The sequence below is a fragment of the Pinus tabuliformis genome, chromosome 7 (assembly GCF_031772625.1).
Source record: "Pinus tabuliformis cultivar Carrire ecotype Pingquan chromosome 7, CPIR1, whole genome shotgun sequence".
Taxonomy (NCBI): Eukaryota; Viridiplantae; Streptophyta; class Pinopsida; order Pinales; family Pinaceae; genus Pinus; species Pinus tabuliformis.
In genome coordinates, this window is record NC_142293.1 from 734610620 (window position 1) to 734638480 (window position 27861).

Here is a 27861-nt window from a genome sequence, read left to right on the forward strand (position 1 = left end):
TATATTCTAGAAGATATTTCTACTCATGTATTTTTTTCCTGATCATAAATGCTACATCTTCATGAGTATCTAGGACTCTATGTACATCATGCTACTAGATTCTAGAGGATGTTTCTAGCCATGCAATTTTAATTTATTCCTACATGCTCCTATCCTACTTAAAGCTTTGAAATAAGTCTAGAAGTAAAGAGTTTGACCTAGTCATAGTAGAGATTCGAAGGATCTTCCTTCTTTTGCTTCTTTCCTTCTTTCATCTCTTGCATTATGTGAGCTTCTTCCCTCTTCCTTTTATTGTTATTGTCCTTCTTAAGCTTAGGACAATTATTTTTGTAGTGTCCATATTATTGACATCCAAAACATTGGATTTTTGACATGTCTTTGTTGTTTGTTCTTCGTGGACCAAACTTGCCAAATTTACCCTTTCTTTTGGCCATGGTAGAAAATGCTTGCTCCTTTGATCCCACATCTTCTTTTTCCTTAAGTATAGTTTCCTCTGTCCTGCATAGAGACCACATTTCACTGAGAGTGGTTGCTTCCTTCTTGGCATATATGATTGATGTGAATTTTCCCCACTCCTCAGGTAGAGCATTGATTACTACAATTGTCATTTCTCTATCAGACATGACTTCCCCAAGCTATTGAAGTTGATCTCTCATTTCAGATATTTTCATGAAGTAGGGAGCTATTCCTTCCTTTGTTATCTTCATCTTGTATAATTCATTCCTCAAAGATATTACTTCTCTAGTTGTGGATACTGAGAATAACTCTACTAGCTTATCATAAATTTCTTTTGATGTCTCAAACTTGGATACATAGGAATGAGAGAGTCTTTGATTGATTCTATTAGAATCCTTTGAGCTCTTGTATCATCCTTATTGTACTTGTATAAGGCTTGAGTTTTTTCCTTAGCGGGGATAGTGATATTCCCTTTGACATGTTGAAGGTGTTCATTCTCCTTGAGAAGTATATCAATCCTTTTCTTCCATGCAAGAAAGTTATTGGTACCTACCAATTTATTGTTTACTTGCAAAAAGGCATTGATGTATATTCAAAAGGGGACATGTACTTACTTGATAGATTTCGAGATGTAATGGATTTTATTCCTTCTTGAAGACTTGATGGCTTGCCTTCCTAGGATCTTGATGTACTTCAAGTTTCCTTCTTCAAGTGGACTTTCTTGATGATGAGATTTGCTTAATGACTTGGAGCTTGATGTAGGTCATGCTTCAATCTGCTCTTCTTTGTAGGTTCATTTATGTAAGGCTATTCTTGTTGCTATCTAGACCTCCTTGATGAATGATGGATTGTAGACCCTTATTGTCCTTGAAGTTATTGAGAATTCTAGGCTTGATACTTCAACTTTGTAGGTGCTTCTCCTTGATGAGTATTCTTGAGTTTCCCTTTCCTTGATGTGTCACCTTAGCTCTTATACCATGTTGAAGAATCGAGGGCAAAGTAGTGTAGAGTGATTCCTCTTTACTTGATAACAGTTTGTGGAGTATTTTTACTTTTCTTTGTTAGCTTATTCTTCTTCTTATTATTATTAGTGCATATGTATGTACTTCATCAAAATGATACCAAAACATAAAAACAAGAACACAAGATATTGGTTCTCTGCCAAGGCCAAAACCTCTCTTCTCTTGAGAGGAAAACCCTTTAGTGAATTTCTCTTATTGAAGCTTTTTATTGATCAATGCCAAACCCTAGGCCCCTGACAAGAGTATCCTCTAGGCACAAGTCAAGTCCTTCCTTCTTCCTGCACCTTATTCTATGGCAATTCTTCTAGCACTTCTTCTGACACTTTGTTCTCCAACACTTCATCCTCCTTCTTCTGGCACATCTTCTTCTTACTATGATTCTTGTCTAGAGTTAGATCTTCCTTGAATGAGTCTTCTAAATGAAGTGTTACTCTTTTATCTCTTACTCAAGTATATCTTTGACCAACCGAGATCCTTCTTGAGTTTATGATTGTTCTGCTATTCTGCTGCCTTAGTTTCTTTCACGTGTGGAGAGTACGGTTAGTGTATTAGGGTCTTTCTTCCTTTTATAAAGAGGGGCTCCTTCACTTGTCTTGAGAGACCTTGTGATTCTAGTGTCAAACCCAAACAACACAAAAATATGGACTATTTTTCCCTACTTTCATACTAGCATATTTCTCCTCCTCTTCTTTGCATGTGTGACTATTTCTAGCTCTAGAAACAGTCCTTTACCTTCGTTGTCCTTTCTTCTTTGTTTGTTGCACCTTGTAGACTCTTTACCTCAAATTCCTTTGTTCCTCCTTCTCTTCTTTTCTTTGTGGATTTCATAGCTTCAGTAGCGTGTTGTATTTGGAGTGGACAACCTCTATAAATAGAGGATTGTCCCTCCATTTAGGCCAACTTGATCTCTTAATTGGAGGCCGACTTTGAGCGCAGTTTGGTGGCTAATTTGTTGAGAAAACTTCAGATAGTTTCCATGGTGGTGTAGCATTCTTGAAGGATATTATTGAAGGTGTCATTGCATAGGAGTAGACTTGAATTTTCTTGGAGGTTTTCCCTTTGAATATAATATATATTTATACATGGTGTAACATGCCTTTAAGGCCTTCAATATTTTTTTCTTAACTATTTAACTCACCTATAACACTTTGACATGTGCTAGACCTACTTCAATGAGCAAGGAACCATATCATATATTATAAAAATAATATTTATTTTCTTGAATAAGTACAAATCTCAAAAGTACATTTATGAAGACCAAACCTAGTTACACTTCCTTCAACAAGTAGTTCAATAGTATGCCTTTAAGAGATGCCAAAATATTGTCCGCAAGACTTCAAATTTGTCACTATGTTTCTCCAAATGATGTCTAACAGGTTACTCACAAGAGATGCCAAAACACAAGTCTGAAATGCTAATACAAGCATAGATCAAGATATCCTCAATCAAATACTTTTTCCTCAATTACAGGTTTTTATTGTGCGCAGGCCTAAGATATTGTGATAGATTAGAGATGCTAATATTTCACATAGGATATATGACTCGGGTCTAAGCTTCAATATATCAATAGTTCTAGAATTTGTTCTATCGATAGGTTTGAATTTACATGCCACAGTGCTTTACAAGTCGAATACTTCTCTATCCACACCTTTGAAGTTCCTTATTTATCCAAATTTGAGATTTGTCCACGAGGTAAACACGGGTTTGCCACAGGTCTGAGAATCACAAGTCTAATATTATTTTAGACTGGTATGTCACAAGTATGAGATTATTAGAGTTTAGTGAATCTTTTTTTTGTGGATTGAAATCTATATGTAATAGGACTGAAGGAAAGGTTGAATAGTATGTCACACATAGAGGTATATCCTGAGATCCAAACATAGAAAAATGTATATATCCTCATAACTTCGACATCAGATTAAAATCTCATTTTTTCTTCAATCACATTACTTCTTTAGACATGAATTCCTTGTCTCAAAAATGGGAAGAAGAACTTATATTTACAATGGTTATAACCTATTGTGAATGGTCATGTCTTTTAGAAGGAGTCAAAATTAGGGTTGACTTATCAATTAATTAGATTCAAAAAATGTTTATATAGTAGCCCACCTGTCAAGAGATTCTTTTAACATTATCCTACTACTGTGCTCTAAAGATATTGTTTCAACACGCAACAAAGAGAAAGAAACTCATGTTCAGGCACACAATTGACAACAATAACAATATAATCCAAGATCTTTAGAATATTTGATGTAGTATAGGGTACCCTCATAAATAACAAATCTAGGTCTTTCTCTTTGATATTGATTTGGTCAGTGGTAACTCTAATTAGGAATGAAGTTATTGAATTTAGAAAGTTTAAATCTAATGGATGCAACACTACATTACATATAGCACAAGGATTGATTACCATAGTAAAAATGTACCATATGCGAGTTGTATTTTGGATATTTTCACTATTTGTCATTCATCCCAAAAAATTCTTGTTTTAGAGAATTTAGAATCTACGGATAAATACTAATTCCCTATATAAGTAGTTGTATCTAGAACAACAGTTTAAAGTGTTTTAGACTTTTCCTATAAACAATAGATAAGATGATAAGATAGAAGACCTACCTATAGTTCTGCTTTCCTCTCATCTCCCTTGTATCAATTCTATTGCTCCTTCCCATACTTAATATGCTTGATAAGTACCCTGTAAACACAACAAAAGAAAAAAACCGATCAAAGCATACAATCTATTGTATATAAGTGAAAGGAACCAGATACAATTCACACATATAAGCATTATGAAACAATACAAACATATGGGAAAAAGGTTCAAACAATTTATTAGATAGAATAAGGAATTACAACCATTGGTGACTGATTCAAAGCCATTCCTCCAACATGGATCCCATCCACATCACATCAAATGCATGACAAACTTGTAGCATCACAATACTTGCTTCAAATCCAAATATCACTGCAACATTATCTCCCTACAATTCAACATAGTCCAGCCCCTGATCACTTAGATGAGTGGTTAATTTATAGGAAGATGAAGGAGGTTTTGTCATTAATGGTGACATTGAATGGCCTTCCATACTTAGAATTATTTCCATGGAGGAAGGGATGAGAGGATAAGATGCACCTTAACTCATTCCTCACCCATTTTCGAGCTCATAGGAGTAGATAACTGAGGGAAGCTTCTAGATGACTCCAAGAGATAAGAATATTCCCCAAACCCCAATTGAATTTCACTCAAATTCACCCAGCGTAGCCTAAAGAGGGCTTAGGTGCTCTGCAGAGCACCCTGACAGTGTATCTAACTGCGCTGCAGAGCACCCTGGCAATGTATATACCTATGCTGGTCCCTTTAAATACCATTTCTGGATGTCTTAGGTCATGAAATTTTCTGGGAAGGAGGCATTCAAAGGGGTGACTTGTTTATGGCATGAAAAAAATTATTTTAGGGTTTGATGAGTCCTAAATCACTGATCTAAATGTTGGGATTTGATGTGCCCAAATGGATCTGTAACAGTTGCCCCCTAAAGCATGAATTTGGAAGAATGCCAATGCCAAATGAAATGTTTTACGATGTGATGAGGAGGTATCGAAGTGGAAGGTGACCTGCATCAATTACAATACATATATCATGATATTTGATTTTAAATGAATCGCTGAGGGAAGGCATACCCATGCTCAGCTTATAAACTTTCATTACATGTACATAAACAGTCGTCTACAGATATAGACCCATGATCGAAATGACTATCAATGTAAAGCCATTGTACATATGATTTAGTACTCCTGATATCACAACCCAGATGGATGAAACTAGATCTAGGGTCTTCAATCTCGTTCAACCACTTGCTCAAGTATGAGTCTAACCATGTGAAGTTGTGATCTGAATTCGAACATGGGAAGACACCATCTGATTACCAGCTGATGATGTAAGCTATTAACAGATGTGAGAGAAATCACCGATAATGATAACGATCCTCAAGGTACTGCAATACATTCTGCATGGTGTGAATGGATGATTTGATGTCGAACACCATAAAAAGTATTTTGGTCAAAGGCCATTGATGTATTCCTATCGCCGAAAGCGAGAAACTTTCCATTGATGCATGCAAGCCTCAAGGTACTGAATGGGTATTTCTAAGTCAGCTTCTTAGATAATGAATTGATGTCGACAAGAAGCGACTCTTCGCAAGAGGGCCTTGATGTATCCCACATCAATGACACAAAATGAGTGTATTGATTTTAGAGATGGAATTTGACTGACGACACAAATTTTAGGAATGGCGGTCATGAAAATGAAGGTTTATGGTATTGCAAAAAATGGATTTTGACTAAATGACTTCTCTTGAACATGTTGGCGACACTAAAGTGAATTGGTAGCATTAACCCAAATCGAAGTGATGGATGGTATGATAGACCAATGGTGTGATAACCATCAAGCTAATAACCCAACCCAGATAGTCACGGTGATGGAGTGAAAGTGTCATGTTCAAGAGCGACCTGCTACCATAAAGTGGTTTTCCCCATTTTCCATTTTCCCCAGTCATTGTTGACCAGTACCTATTTATTTTTATCAAGCTTGAGGAGGATAACATATGATTGTTGTATAATTTCACCCTTTAGGTGAATCCATCACTATTTTATGTTTTAACGAGTCTAGTAAAGGTGAAACTCAGTCTTGTCTAGATGGACAAGTTTATTGCTATTTGATGTTTTTAATGAGTTTAATTACAAATATAACTTGGTCCTTTTCATGTTTAGAGAGTTTGAAAAGGTACAAAAAGAAAACTCCACAAGTTTTTTTTCGTAAATTAATCTCTCAAGTCCAAAAAAGCATAAAATAATACAAGAGAGGTATATTTTCCAATCCGTTAACGAGCTGGAAAGGACAAGCGCTCAACAATATTTCCATATTTAAAGTGTCCGAAAATAGCTTAAAGAGGACTCCATTTTGAGGAACGAGTGGTGTCCAGGGTAGCAACTAGTTCCGGTGATGTTGGAACTTCTCAAAACGTGTTGATTTATAACAATGTAAACTTTGAAACGGGAACTATAAACTCAAAACAGGAACTCTGGCCCAAAAACCACAAAAACAGTGCTCAAAACGAAAAGTGTGTATACTGGAACGATGTTTTTTTTTTTAGGTGTCAATTTTGCGGCTGTTTTAAAAATGGCAGTGACTACGAAATTTTCCTGCAAAATATAGCTTCAGAACGAAAGTGTTGATACTGGAATAATGATTTTTTTTTTAGGTGTCAATTTTGTGGCTGTTTTAAAAATGGCAGTGACTACGAAATTTTCTATGAAATTTTCCTGCAAAATATAGCTTCAGAACGAAAGTGTTGATACTGGAATAATGATTTTTTTTAGGGTCAATTTTCATACTTTTTAAAAAATGCTAATAAAACCAATTTTTTATTAATAATACCTTGAGATTGTTGTTGTTCAACAATGTTTACTTCCTCATGTTCATTCGACACATTTTGTGGCCAAATAAATGGATTTCCCATGTCAACACTATTCCTTCTGGTAACAACCTTTTCAGAATCTTTGTCGTCTTGAAGCGAAGAGTTCCTCTCTACCTCCCCTACCCCCCCTGCCCCCTACCCCTACCCCCCCCCCCAACCCCCTGCCACCCCCTACCCTACCCCCCTCCCCCCCCCCACCCCCCCTGCACCCCCCCTACACCCCCCCGCCCTACCCCTACCCCTACACCCCCCCTCCTTACCCCCCTTCCCCCCCCACCCCCCCTACCCCCTCGCCCACCCCATTCCCACCCCTTACCCTCCCTACCCCCCCTTACCCCGCCGCCCTACCCCTACCCCTACCCCTACCCACCCCTTCCCCCCCGCCACCCCACCCTACCCCCCGCCCTACCCCCCCCCCCCCCCCCTTACCCCTCGGTCCCCCCCTTACCGCCCCGCCCTACCCCTACCCCTACTGCGGGTCATTTTATTAATACATTTGTATTTACTTTCTTATAATTTATCCAATTATTTGTTATTTCCTTTTTTATTCTTCATTAAGTCTCTTACTATTTTTAATTTATTTTATTCTTTGTTGACACATTTGATAATTCCTTTTAATAACTTATTAGTTTTATTATACTCTCATTTAATTACTAATTCATTAATTATATTATAATCTCATTTTGTAATTTAGCTTGTTTTTATATAATCATTTCTTTTCATTTATTTGTACAAATAGCATACTTGATTTATTACTTAGTTTCTTTCTTTCTTTGTTTCTATTTTATTTATAGTTGTGAACTTTTTACTATACTTGCTCTTTTGTTCATTAAATTGTGATTTTCATGCAATTATATATTTTATTGCCCGTATGAGCTATGCCTTGCCTTTGCTAATTGCACATTATCATTACCTTGAGAAAGATTTGCTTTGCTAAAAGAAATAACATGCTTATGTGAAAATATTATCATTCATATGTGTCATTCTAAAATATTAGGTAATAAATTAATGAAATAAATTTCGTTTCTGCTTCTTTATAGCACTTGAAAACCTCGTTACCTTGTTTCTATCATGGTTACGTGACAAAAAAGTTAATTAAATCACTTATATTATGCATTTTTACTATTATTTAATTCAATGAATTATCCTTTATACTTTGTGTTTATAACGAACTTTTTATCTACCTATTTGATTTAATTATCTTTCGACTAAACACTTCATATTCACAAATTTATTAAAAACACGCGTGAAAAACATCCTAAATTTTCCCGTATGTAGAAATGAAAATTGAAAAAGAATTAAATATCTGTGATTACGGTACCCTATAAAAGGGAAACTGTATATAAAACTAGATACCATGTGGGGAACATGTGCATACATTTAATGGTGCGCGCGTATTTACGGTAATGGAATGGTTGCAGTCGGCTTTGATCAACACTCGCCCCATTGTTTCAATCAGTGTTTTGAGTTTGATATCGGCCAGCGTTTCCTTATTGTTTATCATTTTATGGGCGACTGCCTTGAATCGACTCAGTGAAATTACGACTCCAATTCTCAGCACTCTGAAGGGATAATGGCGTCACTGGAATTACCAATTCCACGCAGCGGTACCCTATAAATGACGATCCACATTACCAATTCCACGCAGCGGCACCCCCGGGCCGCCCTGGCCGGCGGCGGGTCGATTCCGGGAATCGACCCGCCGCTGGTCGGGCGGGGCGGGGCAGCCCGGGGGTGCCGCTGCCACGAAGGGGATCTGCCATGCTTTAAAACAGGTCGATTCCATATACTCCTCTGGAGTCTTATAATTTTTCTCCTGCATTTTGAGGTCCAACATTCGCTTCCTCAGAAGTATCATATTCGCGTCAACCATGTTGGGGCCGCCTGCATTTAAAACAAAACAGCACTTAGTGTAACCGTATGAGAGGCCAATCATGGCCATAGCAGTCTATAGAGAAATAACCATAAATCCTGCAATGAAGAATTGAAAAAAATAGCTACCTGAACCAAATCGGTATTCGCCAGAGTTTGCAGCTTTTACAACGAACTGCCTTCGGCTAACTCTTCTCTCCCTCTTTGAAGCAAAAGGAAGGGGAATTATCCCAATCTGCTTCTGCAATAGTGGTGAGAACGGTGAGGAGATTTGGGGTAGAAGCCCGGTGCAAACATTTGGCATCGCTATAGCATGTGTGAGATCCGTGGCCGACCTACAAATCTCTGATCCTTATAGTATTCTAAGACTAAATTGCTTCGCTCACAAGCAACAGAAAGAAAGGCAGGCACAACTTTCTGATGATTTTTCACCCCTAATATATTGGCACAAGGAATTCCTGTTACTCATTTTGGATAAAACGAGGCAGGGAACAACACTCTGACTTATAGTGCAGGCCGGGTGCAATCACTCCATTTTTGGATTTTTTTTCTTTTTCTTTTTGGGAGCGAAAGAACGAAGCAGGCTCTCAATGATGTGGATCCGTTTGGCAGATGGTCATTTTTATTTTTCAAAAGTTCAGATTGATTTGCATGATTTCGATATGTATTTCGGCACAGATACACCTGCCCGTTCAATTCTTATACGGTATTCTTGAAAACAGAAGCATGATTAGCATTTCCAAATAATCTTATAAATAGGTTGACACGTGCTTTCTTTAAGTGAGTTGGCCAACCAACTATTCTAAATATCTCAATTGTATCAACAGTGAGTTGATAATGGGACAAACTCATTCTTCATGTTGGTATTTTTGAGTGAGTCAAAATCAATCTAAGGTAGATTTGATTTTGGTTTTTTAATTTTGATCTCGTTATACTTTATTAAATTGACAATTGTATTGAGAGGCGTAAAGCAACGTTACAACGTCAACATCAATGTCATGTTGGAGTGAGAATTTTTTGATTTTCGTATTTGAGGAACCACTCGCATGCTTGCAATCAAAGGGTCAGGTTGTTGAGTTTAATTAATGCCATGTTGAAGTGAAAGAATTTTTTGATTTTCGTATTTGAGGAACCACTCTAATGCTTGCAATTAAAGGGTCATGTGTTTGAGTTTAATTAATGCCATTGAAGTGAAAGATATCATGTTGTTGAGTTTAATGGAAGGATTATTGGAATTATCTTCATCACTTCTTTCTTATAGGTTTAGGTATGGTCGAAAGAGCCAAGTTCCAATCAGGAAACATGTTTGAATGTATTCTCGCTTTTTGGTTTCAGGAAACATGTTTGAATGCATCCTCGCTTTCATGGAGTAAAAAAGATACAGGTGTTAAAAAAACAAATATATGAACTTGTTGCAATATTTGGCTTTGAAAAAGGTGTGGATTGTTATCAATACTATTACGACAATTAACATGAAATTAATTATTATACTGAACTGTAAAATAAACTTCTTTACTCAATAAATCTCAACTTAATTACTGACTATATATACATAAAATCACTATTATTTATTTGTCTGACTAATCTTCAAATCATTAATATAAGTGAATCCAATTAGTCGACTTTTCATCCCTAGTAATTTTCAATTATTTTGTAACTATTCTTCAAACCATTAATATAAGTGAATCCAATTAGTCGACTTTTCATCCTAGTAATTTTCAATTATTTTTTAATGATTTTTAAAGTGGATAAATTCCTTTAATTTATTTGAGAGATCGAATTAACAACAGACTAGCGTTCTTGCTTGAAAGACATTACAACTGAAATAACAAGGGTGGATTTTGGAAATTTGAAGGTTTTTAATGTTCGCGAACTTGAGGCATAGAAAAATGATTATGCTACCTCAACAACGTTAAAATTAAATTTTTATGCTGCAGCTTTACCTGTTATAAACTTGATATGAGGGAGGGGGGGAAGCTTAGGAAGCTTCGTTCAAACAGAAAATTCAGCTGAAAACAAACATCTAGCGTGGCATGCAAAGGATGGACCACGAAGAAATACAGAGTTGGCGAGCGAAAAAAAGAGAAAACATAGATTTGATGGATGCAGGGAGTACAATAACTTGGTAATCATATCGAGGGATTTATCATCATCATCATTTTCGGAGATTGGATCAGGCGTGTTACTTTAATTATTAATGTGTAGTGAATCCAGACAAGAGATCTCTAGTGAGAGGAATAAGTTAATGGGGTCGGGGCTTCAATGTAGTCGTCAGGGGGTTGTGGGGGGGCGCATGGGTAGGGGCTCGCCCATACTTGCCTAATTTTCCACTTAGCCTCATTATCCCTCACCTGACCTCCCGCTCGCCGATCGACCCGCCTGCCCGTTAGAGGTGGCTGGGCAATTCTAATTATACAAATAAAAAATTTATGGTATATTTTTGTTGTTAATTTAAGTTAACATGTTTTTTTATTTACTAATTTATGTGTTTTTTTTTAGGAAAATGGCATCAAGGAAAATTTTTGTGAATCTTTCTAGACCAAAGAGTCTTAAAGGTGTATCTTCAAAAAACATTGGTGAACGAACTCCACCTGAGCTCATGCCTACAAATATTTCAAGTGCTTTAAGTGATAAGAAGCTAATCTCAGATTGGAAAAGTTCAAAAGAGGTGAAATTTCCATCAAGAGTCTGGTATGTGAAAGAAAGAGAGAGCACAACTGTGATTTTCGCATTGATTTTTAAGTTAATTATTATTTTTTGAAAAAAAAAGTTGTTATTATTATTTTTTTGACATGAAATTCATAAAAAAAACTATTATTTGACCATTTTTAGTTAATATTTTTGTATAAAAATTGTGATTTTGCCATGTTAATTCTAGCAAAAAATTATCAAAACGTTTAGTTTTTTTGTTATATTTATGTTAAAAATGGTTATTTTTTATGTCCATTGTTAAAAAATGTTGTTTTTTAGAAACAATTATTTCATGTGGATTGAAAAATTAATTAAGGATGTCTAAATATGTAGATTATCTAAAATTCAAACTATCGACTTTCTAATTTAAAAACGCAAAACAATAAAAACCCCACTAAAAAAAAAAAAATTAAGATAGAGAACAAGAAAATATGAATACAATGACGACTTCAAAAACTATCAAATTTAGAAAATAATTTTTTACATTTCACACACTAGAAAATTTAAAGTAAAAAATAGGTCTTTTAAAAAAAGGGTGTGATGCAGAATACTCACTTTTTAAAATCAGGCTGAAAATCACTACCATTCACCACCATTCTAAAAATTAATGCACATGAAAAAAAATAAAGTTCCAAAAACCATGTTCTAAAAAAAACATGTGTATTCTGCATCAACACTTTTGAAAATCGGGTCATTTTTTTGCCACCTCTACAAAACGGGTAACAGTATCAGTTCCCGTTTCAAAGTTTACATTGTTTATGTGAAGAGGTTGGCCAATAAGACCACTCATTGCAATTGTTCCTCAAAAAAGGTAAAACAACCAAGTGAAAGTGTATGATCGGCCAAAGGGATGGTGGCGATGGGATGAAAACAACCAAGGCTCGTCTGACGAAAGAGGCTGGTAGAATGGCAATCAAGAAGGTTAAAATGGAAATGGGTACATTTTTAGTCAAGCTTAAACCATAGGGAATTGTGCTTGGATTCAGTTTCATGTTTACACAAGCTTGAAATGAAAAACTATGCTTGGATTTAGTTTCATTTTTATGCAATCTTAAAATGAAAAACTATGCTTGAGATTGTTTTACATGCCCCTAGAATGATGAAAGGGAGAGTCTCCTATAACCAGATGGAAGTCACTGCAGTGATGCAGGACGGTTATCCAACACCTTTTGGGCTTCTTCCAGATAGGTACAAAGGTGAATGGGGTGATTCCCTTCACATAACCTCCAGGGAGACTTAACTTTATCATTAGGTGCATGCCCCCCAAGCTTCATTACATTCACCTAAGTAGACTACTTGTGGCTATGAGATGGATGGAATGAAGGTTCATATACAAGATCAAGTGAAAGACTCGACTGGGATTTTACGAGATCTAATCAAAGACTTGAATTGGAACTTGGGACCTTGTTTCATTTTTTAAATAGCTTGACATAAGACAAGGAACTATGCTCATACTCCTTGTTTCATTTTTAACGAGGTCGACAAAAAACAAGGAACTATCCTCATACTCCTTGTTTCATTTTTTAACGAGGTTGATACAAGACCAGGAACTGTCCTCGTGGACATGTTTCATTTTTTAATGAGGTTGACACAGTAAAATAACTACCCTCATATCCTTGGTTTCATTTTTTAATGAGGTTGACACAAGACTAGGAACTATCCTCGTAGGAGTTGTTTCATTTTTTAATGAGGTTGACACAGTAAAAGAACTATCCTCATAGGAGCTGTTTCATTTTTTAATGAGGTTGACACAGTAAAAGAACTATTCTCATAGACCCTTGTTTCACTTTTTATTTAGGTTGACACAAGACCAAGAACTATCCTCATATCCTTGGTTTCATTTTTTAACGAGGTTGACACAAGACAAGGAACTATCCTCATAGGAGTTGTTTCATTTGTTAATGAGGTTGACACAGTAAAAGAACCATCCTCATAGGAGTTGTTTCATTTTTTAATGAGGTTGAAACAGTAAAAGAACTATCCTCATAGACCCTTGTTTCATTTTCTAACGAGGTTGACACAAGACTAAGAACTATCCTCATATCCTTGGTTTCACTTTTTAACGAGGTTGACACAAGACAAGGAACTATCCTCATATCCTTGGTTTCATTTTTTAACGAGGTTGACACAAGAAAAGGAATTATCCTCATGGGGCTTGTTTCATTTTTTAATGAGGTTGACACAGTAAAAGAACTATCCTCATACTTCGATCACAACTCATAAGAGGTCATGAAGGAGAGATCTGGTTCCAATGCCCTAGTACATGATGTACAACATCACTGAATTGATCGTCAGTTGATGTAGGCATGGAACTAGTTTCTACATAATTAACCCATGGTGGGGATGATACCATTGGTACAAAAGGACCATTTAGGGAAGATGGTTTACTAGAAGCCATCTTTGGACCGAGAAATGAAAGTTGGTCAATGGTGACTATTCTACCTTCATGCGAGAAACAAATCACTCGAAAGAGTGTTGAAACAATGCTCCCATGCCATAAACATAGTCGTGCCCAAGAACTAAATTGTAATCTAAAGGGCCTGGGACTACCATCACGTTCAGATAAATAATTTTTCCTCCCAAAGTAATAGGCAACTAAGGAAGGATCCCTAATGGTTGAATGGTTCCTCTATTAAAAGACAACATATTCTAGGTAATTGGCACAAGTGGCAGCGAACTGAGCACTTGCCAAGCAGTTGAGGAAAGGATACTCACAGATGCACCTTCATCTATAATAGTGCCCAATACAATCATATTACAAACTTGTACTATGACCTGGAAAGGAACATAAGAAGGAAGACAGAATCCTACGAGTCAATTCCAATCAAAGGAAGTGACCAGACTACTTGGAGGGGGTACCGTAGAAATAGGAGAATTAACCCCTTGAGTTATGAGAGCAAGAGGATTTTCCTCTTGTCTTGATGGAACATGAGGACTACCCCCAAGCTCATTAGAATCTGAAGAAATGAAAAGAACCTAAGTGGTATCATATTTACTCTCTTCGGGAAAGGTACAATTAGCTGAAGGTGAAATCAAGTCAACTGTTACCTCGACTTGTTGATTTGGGTCAAGTATAGACTCATAGGATTCACTTTCACAGAGAGTGGGTTTGACCGACGATTGATTTTGGTCAGTCAATTCATCAACTAGTGAATAATTAAGGGAAAGTCTCATGTAACTAGATGGAAGTCGTTATAGTGAAGCAAGATGGTTATCCAACACTTTTTTGGCTTCATCCAGATTGGGACAAAGGTGAATGGGGTGATTCCCTTCACATAACCTATAGGGAAACTTAACTTTACCCTTCTTTCCATGAATTTTACTATCACTTATTGATGGTGTGTCACCAGCATGATTTTCAGAAGTTGATGACATAGGATGATGTGAACAAGAAGACCATTCTTCTAAGATCTGACGAATATCAGGACAATTTCAAAGAAGATGGTCTCCCGCACAAAGTTTACATGGATATCGAACTTTGTGAGGCTTGATGGATGGTTTCTCATCATATGTTGCATTCAAAGCAATGGTTTCTTGGTTGCCCCTCTACTGAATTTGCTTCTTCTTCTTCTTCTTCCCTTTCTTCTTCTTATTAGCCACCTAGTTACTAGTACCAATACTTTCACCAGGCAAAGAGGAAGAAGGGGTAGAAGAAACAACCAAGGAAGAAGGTAAAGGGTCAACTTTAGGATCAACTGGAGGTTGATTTTGTCCAGTTGGAGGGGTACTCGATTGTGGAGAAATCACGACATTTTGAACCAAAGAGGTTAAAAACAACCATACTGGCAAGCCAATGGTAAATCCCGGAAGGGACAATGTAGCCATATATGGAGCACCAATATTTCCAAAAGAAGGAAAAGGACTAGGATTCCCATCAAAAGGAATTCTTTGATCGGTGGACTCCGGATTTGTTGCCATATCTTTTAACCTACAATCAACTAAGGAGTGAGTGTGGAGGATGTTATCTGTGGTCAATTAATTTTATTTTAATCAAAGTAACATAACAAAACAAAAGAGGGATAATCTAGGAAAAAGGTTTACCAAGCAACTGTGAACTGCAGAATACCTCCTAGCAAACCAAGAAGTATTGGCAGGCAATCTCCCCGAATCTTTTGTTCAGTGTATCACAGTTTACAAGGTGGCCGACTCGGTTACCTAAGGATGGATAGCAACCTAGATTTTTCCTCCCATATATACCTGAAGGTATGTACAGGTCTAGTCCATATAAGCATTGTCTAATGCAAAACTGCACAGTGAGAGCATTCCCATATACTTTACGTACTGTAACACACCCTATATACCTGAAGGTACGTGGATGAGCTATGATATACGCATGTACGTGGAATGAGGTATCACACTCAGGATGTATTTCAGACAAGTTAGCGACAGCTACTTTGTTTACGACACCAGAACACGTCTCTAGCCTAAACCTCTAAGTGTTTTTCATTAGGCGACAATGCTCCGTTAGGTAAATTCAGATAAATTTTAAGTTGATCTTCCTTAGAATTTTCCTTTCAAGGTTCACCATGTGATGTATGTTTGCAATTCCTAAAATGCAACTAATATGATAAGAATTCTTTCCATTCAATTTAACAATGAAAATCCTTAGCTAGTAGGGATAGAGCAATCGGATTTTTGACAAAAAGTAAAGAGCACATCTAATGCAATTTCCCTAGATATTCCTTTCAAGCATTCACAAACTACAATATGAACGATGAAAATTTTTATTTTCAAATCCCTTAATGTTATGATGAACAAAAAGGAAATATGCACATATAATCAATCAATCTTTAATAAGAATGAAGACTTTGACGACATTTTTGTTTCGGAGGAAAATAAGACTTTACGAAACTTTCTTTCGAATGAAGATTAATCAACTATATTCTAACTTTGACTATAGACTAGTAATGACAAAGAAAAAATTAAAGAAACATTAATCAATCAAATCAAAGTAGGGCTGGCAAAGGAGATAAAAATTTGTTCTCTGAGACATGGCATTCATTGATCAATCAGCAAGCAAACAAACAGAGAAAAGTTGGCAAAAACACTTTCCAAAGGTGGGAATTTGACCTAAGGTTGATCAGCATAGGTCAAAGAGGGCCTAACTACACTGCAGAGCATTGTCTCTCACTCAAGGGTGCTCTGCAGAGCACTTTACCCTGACCAAGCCTGCATTGATTTCTGAGAGGCCACTCAAGAGTCATCTAACCTCTATTTTTTACCAAAATTCAATGCAAAAGAGCTGAAATACAGTCAATGAACACAAGTAGGGTCTACAAGAATGTCTTAGGAGGTGAATAAGCTACTAGGAAAGGTGATAGTTTCCCCAATGAAGTCACCAATTTGTTTTGGAGAATTTAGCATCTACGGATAAATACTAATTCCCTAGATAAGTAGTTGTATCTAGAACAACAGTTTAAAGTGTTTTAGACTTTTCCTATAAATAATAGATAATATGAGAAGATAGAAGACCTACCTGTAGTTCTGATTTCCTCTCGTCTCCCTTGTATCAATTTCTTTGCTCCTTCTTGTACTTAATCCACTTGAGAAGTACCCTATAAACACAACAGAGGACGAAAACCAATCAAAGCATACGATCTATTGAATATAAGTGAAAGGAATCAGATACAATTCAAACATATAAGCATTATGAAACAATACAAACATATGGGAAAAAGGTTCAAACACTTTATTAGATAGAAGAAGGAATTACAGCCATTGGTGTCTGATTCAAATCCATTCCTCCAGCTTGGATCCCATCCACATCACATCAAAAGCATCACAAACTTGTGGCATCACAACACTTGCTTCAAAACCAAATCTCATAGTAACATTATCTCCTTACAATTCAACATAGTCCAGCCCCTGATCACTTAGATGAGTGGTCAATTTATAGGAATATGAAGGAATTTTTGTCATTAATTGGTGACATTGAATGGTCTTCCATACTTAGAATTAGTTCCATGAAGGAAGGGATGAGAGGATAGGATGCGCCTTGACTCATTCCTCATCCATTTTCGAGCCCATAGGAGTAGATAATTGATGGAAGCTTCTAGATGACTCCAAGAGATAAGAATATTCCCAAAAACCCAATTGAATTTCACTCAAATTTTCCCAAAGCAACCTAAAGAGGGCTTAGGTGCTCTGCAGAGCACCCTGACAATGTATCTACCTACGCTACAGAGCACCCTAGTAGTGTATCTACTTGCGTTGGTCCCTTTAGAGACCATTTCTGGATGTCTTAGGTCATGAAACTTTCTGGGAAGGAAGCATTCAAAGGGGTAACTTGTTTAGGGCATGAAACAACTTATTTTAGGGTTTGATGAGTCCTAAATCACTGATCTGAATTTTGGGATTTGATGTTTCCAAATGGATCTGTAACAATGCTTAATAGAAAGTAGTGAACATAATACAAGTATTTAAAGAGTATTTTCTACAGTGGACTCAAATATGTGGTAAGTGGTAAGTTCAAGCTGCTTGTGACCGAAAATTCAATATAATATATAGCCTTCCACCAGTTACTCATAAATTAAGGTTACTTGTCTCTTAAGTTCCATGTATATTTGAGTCTCTACTACTTGAAATTTTGTTCATACCTCTTATGGAAAACCTTATGCATGTAGATGAGTGTTTTTGTATTCAGAATTAGAGAAAACCTCCATATTTAAACTACATTATTAGAAGTATCCATGTACATCAATCCTTTTTTAGATAAGATAATGTTGGGTGGAACGAATAACTTCATTTTCTTACTTCAAATAAGTTCATGTAAACATTGAGGACTTAATGTCTTTCTGCAACACATCATCTAGACTAAGTGTTGAGGGATTCATTTATCATTTTTAGGGTTTCTTCCATGCATCTAGGGTTTTATCACCATCAAAATATACTTCTTCATTTACGGCATATTATGGCATGCTTCAACTAGGGATTGCTTCAATAATGCTAGAGCTTGACATCAATGAGATCAATGGTAACCTTATCCATATGTTAGCCTCCTATACCAATAGGTTTCATTTTTCATGATTGGCAGGGGAAATCCCAAATATGTTCTACTTTGATGATGCAAAGATCCCATATTTCTATGAAAGAACATGTCTGTATATAGTTTGGATAGTGTCCTACTTCTGGATGGGTGATCCAACAGCCTAATCTGGATCATGCCATGTTTAAATTGATGTTGTAGAATAGAGAAAGAGAATCTTTCCAAATTGTCTAAACTTGGCAGATTAGTAGACTAGGTAGAGAATAAAGGTTCCCAACTGCTTAATTTGGGGCCTTGGAAGTGATAAGGGTAGTTGTAGATAGAAACTCAAAAGGAAAAGAAAAGAAAACGAAAAAGAGCAATTGAGGGTTTGCAAGTCTAAATGCACCCTCCTTGAAGTAATAAAAAATGCTAGGCACTAAGATGGGTAGGTAGAAAGGAGTTGCAGAAGCCTGATTCTATTCAGTTTTGGCCTTGATCAAGAAGGCACATGTTAGTACTTGCAGAGGTATCCATGCAGCAGTTTGATGATAAAATATGGAAGCATGTCTAACTTCCCCTGTTTTCCCCAGAGATTCTCTTTCTAACATCCCCTTGAGGACTTTAGGATCTCCCTAAATAGTCCTCCTTATATTTCTCCTTTGAAAAATTTCATGACAAATTGTGACCTTCTTCCCTGAAAAGAAGCCACATTTCTTGTGTAAAATCATTCCTCACCCTCATCTGCTTCTAAATCTAAGTTTACTCCTTAAACTTAGCTCTATGTTTCTCTTTCACATCTCAAAATTCATATTAACTTCTAAACTTACTATATAACTCCCTAAGTTCTCCCATTCCCTATTATTATAGCATTATTGTGCAAAAAATCCCAGAAATATATATATTCCCCCCCCCTCAGGCAATATAGCCTTAATACTCTAAAAGGCAGGTGTGATAAAGTCGGGCACTAATGAAAGTGTGCGTGCATAGGTTAATTTGGGGGATTAAATCAACATCTGGTTGATCTAATAGCCCTGGCGCACTTTACAAAACTGTATATAGTCAACCCGCCAGTCTATAAAACCTCAGAAAACCCACAATTTCACTTATCCAAAGTTTTGTCCCGGCGCGCTTTTCCACAAATAGCAATTGTTTATTATACGGGCCCCGCCGTATCGCTCTGACATCTCCGCATCCCGTCATCCGTCGGATCCGGGCCCTCCCATCCAACGGCCCTCGGCGATTTCGGACCACCCTCGATCACCATCCTTTAGCGCCCAAAAAGTGTCAGAGGATGACGTCTGTCCGTGGACGCGTGTCAATTCCTCGTTGTATCGGGTGGCCTCCGACACAAACCAGGCCCGTACCAAAAGCGATCCGATAATACCGCTTACCGCCATTGCCTTTCTGCCTCACGTCATCCCTGCATCACCACCACGTCATTGCCGTATCAGCGTCGTGTCAGCTTCCGTTTCGCCATGTTTCCGACAGCTCCGCCACGTCGCTCGTCCACGTCGACCCAATCACCAGCTGACACGTCATCCCACCGTACCCGACCCCACCAATGATGTCATGTTGACGTCATCAATCAAAAAGGCGCCAAAAACCAATTTTTCCATATTATCGCGCAAAAGTCATGGTTTTTTATATTTTTCACATATTTGAGCACTTTGTGTAATTTGCATGCATTCACGTCATTCTTCCGCCAAACTCCAGAAATTCGTCCTTGAGCTGTTGCCGCCTGGAATCCCATACGATCATCTTCCTCCCGTCGCGCCACAACCAGGTATTTACCTGTTCCTCCCACCAACTGATTTTCAGTCTTCACAAGCTAAAAACACAAAATAACCACCATTCGGCTTTCCGAACTCCTATATCTTCAAAGATTGAACTAGTATCCCTTGGAGGTCTCAAATTCATCAAAGTCCTCTCATTCACTACATTGTGCTTAACCCACACCTTTCACAAAGTTTTCGTGCCGCAGGGCGCGCCACAGCAAGATAATTCACCCTGTTTCACCCACTTTTGACAGCATTTCACCTCAATTTTGCCAAAGCTACCCTGTTTCTCCCTGAAAATCTTTTTCTCTGTCAAAATTCACCTCATTCATCCACAATTCAAATATAAATCCAGGTCAGAGGATAAGTGAAGCATGGAGACCCCTATGGCTTTGAACATTACTCCCCTGAGTGCCCCACAGAGGAACCTAGACTGGCTGGCCCTTGCTGACAGGGATCATCAAATTAAAGAGACAGTTGAGTTAACTACCAAACATCACATACACATTGTTTGTGAGCTGAGGGGTAAATACATGAGTGGTGTTGATGACATAGGTATCTGGGAGTCTAATTTGCCCATTTATTACCTACCTCAAGTCAATGTGTTCCCAGACCTCATCCATCAGTGTTGTGAACACTATGACCCCTCTCAGAGAGCAGTTTTGAGTTCATCTGAGAATGTTTTATTCCACATCACTCCACAATCCATAAACCAGATGCTGAACTTTAAACCAACTAAACCTCTGGTACCCCTTTCTATGAATTTTCTGCTCCAAGAAGCTGCCAAGTTTCCCATCTCAGAGGTCACAAAGATTGGCCAGTTGTTCATGAAAGCAGAATATCAGCCCCAGCAACCTTCTCCTTATCTACATGTCTGGTTCAATGATACAGGGAGACTGCTAGTGGACATGATATCCTGCATTCTGGGATTCCATACTAGTGAGTATGTGGATGATACAACCTTGGTGATGTTATCCATGTTCACTCCAGGGCAACCTCCTGCTGCCCAGTATGATTATGCCACATTCATTGCTAACAAGATTCATGAGCAATTCATGAATTTGGAGAGGGAAAGGGTATTCAAGTACACCTCCTATATATACCACTTAATGTTATACTTTCAGCCTGACAGTTTCCCTGTCTCCTTGAGAAAGCTGAATGCAAAAGGAAACATGAGGTCAGTGGTATTTTGGTCATCAGTTTGTCACCATATCTCTTGCTCCCCATACAGCTATTGTGAGTTCACTGATCTGTTCATCTATCCGGCCTTGTCTCTGCTACAGAGTTCTCCTCCTCCTAGACTCACCAACGATATGCAGAAGATCCTCCAACTCTCAAAGAATTATAGCGTTGGAGATTTGTACTTCTACCAGGAACACACAGTAATTAGAATATATGGCTGTGAGCTAGCCCCTTAGAGACTGCCAAAGTATGTCCCCATGAGACTTTTTGCATTAGAGTACTTCCGGTAGTTTGGAAATGCAGACATGATTCATTTTCATAGCAGAAATAAGAAAGCACAGCTCAAAATCAAACACCAACTGGTCCCATTCATTTTCAACAAAAGAGAAGAAGCATGGCAAGAAGCAGATAAAATTCTAAAGAGCTTTCAACTGCAAACAAGCTTCCTTTGGTCACCCTATGACCCCAATCATTTTATAAGTCTTAGAAGAGTCAGATACAGACTTGCTAGCTATGACCATGTCAGAATCCCACACATTGAAAAATATGAAAATCAGATAGAATGGAAGGAGGGCACCCTAGTGGAAGCATATTCTAGGGAAGAAATGGCACAAAAAGAAATGAAGTAGTTAGAAAAATCAGTTGACTTAGAATTTTTTGGACAGGTTTGCTCCCTGGTACTCAAGCCTCTTGGAGTAGTTGCTTCCTCTTCTACTGCTCCCCAGCAATCTGCCCAAGCCTCTACTCAAGCAGCAACTACAGCTAAAGGAAAAGAGATGCAACAAGAGGAGCCACTCTCTAACATAGAGCAACAAGCAGAACGGCAAGAAGAGATGGCTGAGGCACCTTCTAATACAGAGCAGCAAACTCAGGAAAAGGTCCCTCCTAGGCAGGAGGTAATAGTGGAAACCTCGGTGCTGAAAACTCCAGCTAATGAGGAAAGAACAAGGAAGAGAGATAGGCAGGAAGAAACTCCTCTCACCACTTCAACAGATCAACAAGGTGAGAAAAGACAAAGGCTGAATCCCTTTTCTGAGGAGGAGATGCCTGAAAGACCCATTGGTACCATGCTCCCTCCCAACATTGAAACATCAGCCAGTTCCTTTCAGCAGGAACAAGAAATACAGCATGGAGGAGAAGTTAGTTCATCAGGGCAGCAGACAAGGTCTGAGTCTAGCATCAAGAAGCAGTTTATAGAGATAAAAGCAAGAAATGAGCCAATTAGAATCCAACTCTATAACCAGCTGCTCAAGATGGCGCCAACCAATCAAGAAAGGCTTATGTCGGCCTATGATATTCAAGAGGGAAAAATGACTCTTAGTCATTTTAGACCCACCATGTTGCGGCCTCAGTTAGCTGCTGACTATGTTAGGACCAACCTAGAGGTCTTTGCCAAGGACATCCATCCTATGGATCAGATAGAACCGCACAAACAAATAGGGGAGATGGCTTATGCCACATTGGCTGATAAGACTCTACTGGTACACAGGTTGCAAAACTCCCTGAATAACACTACTGCTCAGTTGGAGCTAGAGAAAGCTTCCTCTCAAGCCAAGGATAACAGACTCAAGTCCTTGGAAGAAATCATCATAGATCTGGGGCATGATCTAAATGACCCTAAGGGAGTGCAAGCATTAATGAAGAAGAAAGATGAGGAAATAGCAGCTTTGAGGAAGCTGGTTAAGCTACCACCAACCTTTCACCCTCAGACTGAAGATGTTGCCCAGCAAAGAAGAGATCAGGATGTAACGGCCATGCTGGTGACCTTGCACAAAAGGTTAGTGGAGACAGAGGGTGCCTTGGAGGCAGCCCTAAAGCACAAGGAAGGAGAACAGGTGTCTCAGGCACCTCAACAGGTTATAAATCTTGAGGATATTCCTCAAGTAATAATTCCTCCCCCAGAAAGGACATCAGAAGCAGGCCCTTCAGCACCAGCACTAGAGCAGGCACCCAACCTTGACATGCAGAATATGAGGAAGGAACTGGAGGCTCTTGAGGCACAGATGGCATAACTAAAGGTAGAAAAAGAAAAATTGGCTACACTGGAAGAGAAATATGATAAGTCAAAGCAGAATGTGGTTGAAAGGACAAGAGAAATAAGAGCCATGGAAAAGAAGATAAAAGAGCTGGAAAGTGAATTAACCATGAACAAAACTATAGTTGATGTAAAGAAAATTCTATGGGCTAAAATTGGCCAATCTATTACAGACCAATGGCAGTCCATTGAAATAGTTCATGAACAAATGAGTCTTCTGGGTAGAGCTCAAGCTGAAAATCAAAGAGCCAAGGCATCTTTAGGGAGTATGCCTGAAATAGCCAATAGAATGATAAATGTCCTTAACACTCGAACTGGCCTTCAGATAGCAGGAATGGGCATTAGAGACAGGACCGATACTATTCTGCTAATAAAAAGGGTGCTTACCCTGAGAATCTATGTCCAGACATTGGAGAGAAAGTGCCAGGAAATACAAGCAGAAGTGAATCAATTTATTGCAAAAATCATAGTTCTACATAACAGGGGCCTCCCCAGTTTGGTGACAAGTGCAGGAAGATTGTTATCTCATGAACATTATGCCAAAAGGGTCAACAGCTTTGCAACAAATCAAATAACAGCATCTGCAAGTGTTATAGAGGAAGCAGGGCCCCCATTTGGGCAGGATCTTTACGATAAGCTGAAAAATCTATTTTTTATTGAGCATGAGATCAGGCATCTTTTTGCAGTTACTCCCAATTATTACAAATACACTAAAGCTGATGAAATTCTAATCAAAATGCAGAGGCATCAATTGCCTACTGAAGAATGGTGGAGGAGTATGATAGAAACCTTACTTTGATAAATTAATTTTGGCTTAAAGTCAACATTTTCAAAAAGACTCATGTATCAAATCTACTTAAAGCAACAGTGGAAGATAGCTAGATGAAAAGCACAGTGTCTGGGCACAGCTGGATAATGCAATCAATGTATTCAACGCAACAACATCATGACAGGGCAGCATAAACGCAAGAATTCTTAAAATCAATGCAAAGGTGCTCAGCCGTCCCAGGACGCCCCAAAAGTCAAAAGATCTCTGACAGGAATGACTAGCTGTAATCAATCTGCTTTAATAGAAATAACTATTGTATCCACTATTTTTAAGAGTTGGTAGAGAAAGTTATGAGTCAATGACTCATTTTGAGATATTTTGTAAAGATAATTTTGTATATATACGCCCCGCTGAGCTTATTTGGGGGTTGTTGTTTATTTGTTCTGAAGAACTCGGTTGTATGTTCTGAGAAGTATAAAACAAGAAGCTGTTGGTTTCTCAACTTGGCTATGTTTGGACGTGTTGTGATGGGATTGTTGGCTGTTGCAGAACTCTCGTATTTTTTCATGATACAATAAGTGTTTTCCTAATTGTCTCTGTGTTTTATATGTTTACATAACTCATCTATGATATATGTTTTCTTAGTAGGAAGGAAAATGAATATTTCAGGATTTGTCCAGTAAGACACCCTAAACTCAATAATTCCTGCTAACTATGTTTTATTCAAAGATTAGCTGTAAATATGGAATTCTTAAGTGCTCCTGTTTACTCTAATTTTATGGTAAATTCTATTCGAGAATTCTCTTTTGCTCTGGAATAAGATTTAGCCTTTTATGTTCTGTATCACCAAGAAAGAAATCTTTATTGCCTTTCATGGTGTGATTCTATACTATTCCTTTTCAAATCAAATGTTTGTATCAAGGATACCTATCTAGCTCTGTAGTAACACTCTTTTATCACAGACACTAAGTAATAATCAGTCATGGACTCCATTTTCCCAATGGAATAAACCCTCTTTGATCATTACAAGCCCTTTTTCAGACAACAGATGACAACCAAAATTCAAACAAAACCTTATACTTCATAGCTAGCCTAAAATCCTAAAACAAAGCTAAATCAAAAGAGAGAGCCCTCTCTGATTACAAGTAGGCTAGAACCTGTAATCCAAAGTTGGTTTGTGGTTACCTCGGCCGTATTCCCTTGGGAGTCAAAGGGAACAACCTGAGTGTTAACATAATTGGCGACTCCACTGGGGATCTGAACTAATTTCCTAACCACTGGCCGATTCACAATACTTCCTACAAAATTTCAAAGAGGTCTGAAAACTTGGAAGCTGGCTCCCAAGAAGAAGACACGTTACACTAGATCTAATCCAGATCCAAATCCATCACCTGTATTTGAAAATCCAAACCTGATTTCGAGGACTCTTAGGAAACAAGAAAAGGAAGAAATTAGTCCAGATTCAAGCCCTGAAGCAGGATTTCAGAGTAACATTCCTACACCTGCTAAAGTCCCTTTTCATCCTCATATCACAACTTCACAGTCTCCCAGTTCTACATCTACTTCACATAGCCCTTGTTCAACTCCCCCATCAACTACACACACCCCTCTCATCCATTTCCCTCCACTTGTTCCGTTTGTTCTTGTTGTTCCAGTTATCTCAGCAAACATGGCTAACAGGTATGCCCCTTTACAGTTACCAGCAAATCTAGGGGCTATGCCTCAGGATTACCAGACCAAGATCTCATATTTTGATGGTGCTAGTTCCTATCCAGCCCTGCAACACACCAAAAAGATGCAGGACTACTTTGAAAATTATGAGATAGATGATGACGGAGTTAGAATGAAGATTTTTGTTCAAAGTTTGACAGGAGATGTAAGGTCTTGGTTTAGATCTCTTCCAGCAAATTCTATTGCTAATCCAGAAGCCCTCTACCAAACTTTCCTAAACAGATGGGAAAAGAAGAAAGACCCCCTTCACATATTGTCTGAGTACAATTCTATTAAAAGAGGTCCTCAAGAAACTGTTCTGGACTATTGTGCTAGATTTAATAATGTATACAACGCCATCCCCCAGAATCTGAGGCCTCCACCTGATCTGGCCTTATACACCTTTCCTGATGGATTTGATTCAGACATGGCATACCAATTGAGAGAAAGAGCCCCCCAAACTTTAGCTGAGATGCAAGATATAGCAGTCAGTGTGGAAGCCAACCTGATAGCCAAGAGAAATAGGGCAAGGACTGAGAGAAAGACTACCTTCAAAGAAGAGCCTTCAGGTTGGGATCAGAAACTAGATGCAATAATCACCGGTATGCATAGGCTTGGGGATAGAGTAGAATCAGTTGAAAGAAAATCATCATGGGAAGGACCACAAAACAATGCTGTCAGAAATCCTGGCTTTAGAAGAAACCAAAACCCAAACGCTGGAAGGGCAAGTCCAGAACAAGACATCAGACCTCCTTTCCAAGAAAACTATGCTGAAGCATCCACCTCTAGTGAACAGATAGATGATACTCACATTAATCTGATGGGTCTAAATAATGAACAACAGGTTTTTCTAAGTCAAGAGGATCAGGAAGATGATGATGTTGATTAGTTCCAAACCAAATCTGGTGAGTCATTTGACTTTAAGCAGGGCTATGACACTGCTGTTTTTGAAGTTCATAAACAATACAAGCTAAGAAGCAGGACTATAAATATGCCACAGCATGTGAAAACAAAAGATAACCAACAACCCAAGATGTCAAAGGAGAAGGTCACTGTTACAGAACCAATTGACAAAACCAGCTCTATTACAAATGAGGTAACAGTGGAGGATGTAACTGAAATACACCCCCCAAGTCAAGAGCAACTGGTAACATTTCCTTCAGAACACAATCAATGTAATAGTCCTCAAAAGGTTAGTGAAAAAGATAAACCCCAAGATAAAACTCAAACCCAAGAGGGTGCCTCTATAAAATCAGTTGAGAAAGAAACAGTTGTTAACCACAATGCCAAGACCCAATCTGACAAACCTTTTGACCTAGAAGCTGAAATTGGTAAATTAAAGATAGCCATCCCTCTTTCAGAGCTGGCTAAGCATGACATTTACAAGCAGCAGATCAAGAAATCCCTCCAATTAACTCAAAATAAAGATGATTTCAATGTGCTGGATGATACACCATAGGTACTTTTTGGCCCAGAAGTTGATGGGAAAACATTAAGCACAGGGGTTCTACCCTTTTATGTTAGCTTGCACATTCATGACAAGGTACTACACAATGCAATGTTTGAAACGGGCGCCTCACATAATCTTATGCCTAAATCTGTAATGGAGAGACTAAACCTAGACATCACAAGGCCATATAAGGACCTATTCTCATTTGATTCCAACCAAGTCAAATGCCTGGGCCTGATCAAAGATTTGTGTGTTTCCCATGTCCAGTATCCAAATAAAACTATTCTAATGGATGTGGTGGTAGCTGATATCCCACCTAAATATGGAATGTTGTTATCAAGATCATGGGGAGCCAAGCTCCAAGGGTCCCTACAATTAGACATGTCTTATGCAACTATCTCTATCTTTGGGCAACCAAGGAGGCTATATAGAGAGACACTCATGAAATATATGGTGAG